Below are 4,406 nucleotides of genomic sequence, written 5' to 3' on the forward strand. Positions count from 1 at the left end.
TTTATTGGAGATGTAAATGATATGTAGGACTTCGTGGGCCAAAAAAAGAAAAATGACTTTATAATTTATTTATTTATTTATTTATTTTTGAGATGGGGGGGTTTCACTCTGTCGCCCAGGCTGGAGTGCAGTGATGTCATCTCGGCTCACTGCAGCCTCTGCCTCCTGGGCTCAAGCAATTCTCCCACCTCATTCTCCCGAGTAGCTGGAATCACAGGCACACGCCACCACACTGGGATAATTTTTTGTATTTTTGGTAGAGACAGGGTTTCTCCGTGTTGTCCAGGCTGGTCTCAAACTCCTGAGCTCAAGTGATCCGCCCTTCTTGGCCTCCCAAAGTGCTTGGATTACAGGCGTGAGCCACTGTGCCCAACCTATAATTTAGATTAAGACAAATTGTTTAAAATTACTTATATAATTTTTTTTCCCTTAGAGACAGGGTCTCCGTCACCCGGGCTGGAGTGCAATGGTGCGATCACAGCTTACTGTAGCGTCAGACTCCTAGGCCCATGCAATCCTCCTGACTAGGCCTCCCAAAGTGCTAGGACTACAGGTGTAAGCCACCGTATCTGGCCTGGTACAGGAATGTTATTGAAATCTGACATTCCATCGGTATACACAGAGAAGTTTATATGGCTTTGGGCCAGTTAGGGTGTGAGGGGTCTCCTGATGGATCCTGGACCCTGTGCTACCCTCTGTGGTTGTGACCTGAGCTGGGGCCTCTGTACTTTGCACCCTCTTTGCCCTGAAGTGAACTGCTATTTGATCAGTGTCCACACTGCCCCAGAGGAATGCAGGAACTTGTGCACCTGTCACATGCAAAACACAGGGCAGTAGGACGATGGCATCACTCCAGCCATCTCCAGAGGCTCGTCTCACCACTAATCCCATTCTTTTGGTGCTAAGTTGGATGCTGCAGGGAAGTGGAGCCCAGGTGTTGTCTGATTCTCCTTCAGCTTGTCTGGGGCTCTTACACAATGCTACAGTCTCAACCCTCACCTCCTGGGTTGAACCCAGGGAGTTTCTTACTCTGCTTTCATCCTCCCATCCTCTCTACTTCCTGACTTCTGCCCCACATTTATTTTCCTGGGTACAGAAAAGCTATTCTGGTATCATAAAATTTCTCTACCCTATGACCCTGGAAAACGTTTCTTCCAGCAAAGCCTGTGTTTCAAGACTATTGTCTCATCGTAGACTCAATAAAGTCTAATTCGAAATTAAATTATCATACTTTTGCTGTCACAATTTCTCATTCTAAACCAATTTCCAATGCAGCTTTAGATTTGAGATTTTAGAATAGAATGTTCCCTAGAGGAGTCCCAGGAGTAATTAGAGATCATATCCACAGATTAAGGTGGATAATGTTAAAAAAACTCACCATGCCTGTAAGTATTACTGATAATTTTCACAGTAATGGGAAGGAAAGGAGAATGGGTTAAGGGAGAGGGGAGAAAAGAAAGTCAGACTCTTATCACACATGATAAAGTGGAAAAAAATCGATTGACACTCATTTTTAAATTGTTAAATAATTCTTCACAAACAGAAAACTCGAAAGAGGAGTTAATACACATCCATGAACCCATATTCCAGCTTTGATAGTTAACACGGTTTTGCTGATCTCATTTCATTTATCCTCCATTAATTTAGTAGGCCTTTCTAAGTGATAAAGATACATTAGAAATTAACAGATCTTACAAAATTAACAATAATTCTTTATTCTCTAATACCTAGTCTATATTCAAATTCTCTCATTATATCAAAGGTGTGGCTTTACACACACTTGGTTAACGCAAATCAGGACCCAAACGCCATGCAAATGTTGCATTTGCTTGTTCTGTTTCAGTACCAGTCATTTGCTCTTGGATCCATTCACTGTCCTGTCTCCTCGTTGCTCTGCTGGTATCCTGCACATTTTTCTTCTCAAGCTTCTTTGCCACTGGCTTCCCGTTGAGTTCAGCCAATGGGAAGTACACGGAGGAGACTCAAAGGATGGGAGGAGGGAAAAAGCCAGGGCATTTCTCCCAGCCTCTGCCTCTTGACAGTGACCACTTCTCTAGCCCTCCAGCAGCCTCCACCTGATTCAATTCTTCAGGTAGCCCCCACTCCTGGGTTCTGGTCGCATCATCTCCTCTTCCTTAGTCCTTCCAGCTCTAGGGGAGGTGCTGGCTTCCTGAAGGAGCATAGCTTTGGGTTGCCTCAACATTCCATTTGGCTTTTCAGCTCTTTCAGCTCTTGTGAAACTAGTTCCCTGTGTTAAATTCCTCTGCCAAACTACCTGGTACAGGCTATTTTTTCCTGGACAGGTCCTGAATGACAAAGGCTTTTCCCCTTCTTTCTATTTCTTTACACCCTCTCTCCCTTTTTTTATTCTTTTTTTTTGCTATTGTTTCTTCCTCAAGAGTCTTTTAATTTTTTCCTCTATTTTCCATACTTCTTGCAAACTGGCAGTCATGTCAGATCTAGAGCCATGCTGGGCAATATGAGAGCCACCAGCCACATGTGGTTATTTAAATGTCAACTTAGGGCCGGGCGCGGTGGCTCACGCTTGTAATCCCAGCACTTTGGGAGGCCGAGGCGGGCGGATCACGAGGTCAGGAGATCGGGACCAGGGTGAAACCCCGTCTCTACTAAAAATACAAAAAATTAGCCGGGCGTGGTGGCGGGCGCCTGTAGTCCCAGCTACTCGGAGAGGCTGAGGCAGGAGAATGGCGTGAACCCGGGAGGCGGAGCTTGCAGTGAGCCGAGATTGCGCCACTGCACTCCAGCCTGGGCGACCGAGCAAAATACGAGAAAAAACAGAAACATATGGTTATTTAAAATGTCAACTTAGGCCGGGCACAGTGGCTCATGCCTGTAATCCCAGCACTTTGGGAGGCTGAGACAGGTGGATCACTTGAGGTCAGGAGTTCGAGACCAGCCTGGCCACCATGGTGAAACCCCGTCTCTACTAAAAATACAAAAATTAGCTGGGCATGGTGGCGGGCACCTGTAATCCCAGCTACTCAGGAGGCTTAGGCAAGAGAATCACTTGAACCTGGGAGGCAGAGGTTGCAGTGAGCCGAGATTTTGCAATTGCACTCCAGCCTGGGTGATGAGAGTGAAACTCTGTATCAAAAAAAAAAAAAAAAGTAAACTTTAATTAGTTAAATGAAACAAAAAATTTGCACTGGCCGCATTTCAAGTGCTCAGTGGGCACACGTGGTTAGTCACTGCCACATTGGACAGGGCAGATACAGAACATTTCCAGCATGGCAGAAAGTTCAGCTTGACGTTGCCATTCTAGAAGCTTGATTAAATTCAAGTTCAATACTTTCAGGCAAGAATACTTACAGAGAAGGCTTGTGTTGGGAGAACTTGTTGCTTAAAAATCATTCGGAGCTGCGGAGAAAGTAACAATTTCTCATCAGAATCACCTGGGCGTGTTTGTAAAATGCAGATTCCTCCCCCCACACCCCTTTAATCTCAGGGTGTAAGGCCTAGTTTATTAATTTTAACAAGCTCTCAGATGACTCTGTTGCACTCTGTCATTTGAAACCTCGGTTTTAAGACAGTCTTAACTGTCTTCAAGACCAAACATTCAAGCTATGAGACCCTGTCTCTCCTACATGTGGTGTTAAAAGTTCTTTCTCTTATGAAATATGATGATGTGATATATGATGGTTGTATTTTCTTTTGTTTTTACTGGCAAAATTAAAAATTGGCACCTAATATTCTCTCCATTTTCAAGGTGGTTGACTTTACAAGTCTGGTAAATTAAAGAATCTGGGAGCCACTAATACAGTCTGTCTGATGTGGATTGTAAGTAGGAAATGAGGTAAATGGACCATCATACCATTTTACAGTTATAGGAAGTATGTTAGGGTTGCCCAGAATCTCAATCCATATTAAATGTCAGAAAACAAATTGACAAGAACAAAACAGAGATGGCAGGTGGAAGCAGGTCATTACCAGTTTCTGACCTCAACTCTGGGGCTTCCCGGCAGAGTCTGCTTGCCTGAAGTCTCTAGGACAGAGCCCACATTTTGCACATGGTTATATGTCAAAACCACAGTCAGCTAAAACAATAAGAAAAGCTCAGGTATTTTAATGATTTGCTGAATTTCCTGGAAATTCCAGGTATGTCTAGAAAATCCTGACATTCTCCACCAGTCAGTTACATTAAAGTACAGGCCGGGTGCGGTGGCTCACGCCTATAATCCCAGCACTTTGGGAGGCCGAGGCAGGTGGATCACTTGAGGTCAGGAGTTCGAGACCAGCCGGGGTAACATGGCGAAACCTCATCTCTACTAAAAAAAATACAACAATTAGCTGGGCGTGGTGCTGACACCTATAATCCCAGCTACTCAGGAGGCTGAGGCAGGAGAATTGCTTGAACCCAGGAGGAGGAGGTTGCAGGGAGCCGAGAT

The sequence above is a fragment of the Hylobates moloch genome, unplaced genomic scaffold, assembly GCF_009828535.3.
Source record: "Hylobates moloch isolate HMO894 unplaced genomic scaffold, HMol_V3 SCAFFOLD_16, whole genome shotgun sequence".
Taxonomy (NCBI): domain Eukaryota; kingdom Metazoa; phylum Chordata; class Mammalia; order Primates; family Hylobatidae; genus Hylobates; species Hylobates moloch.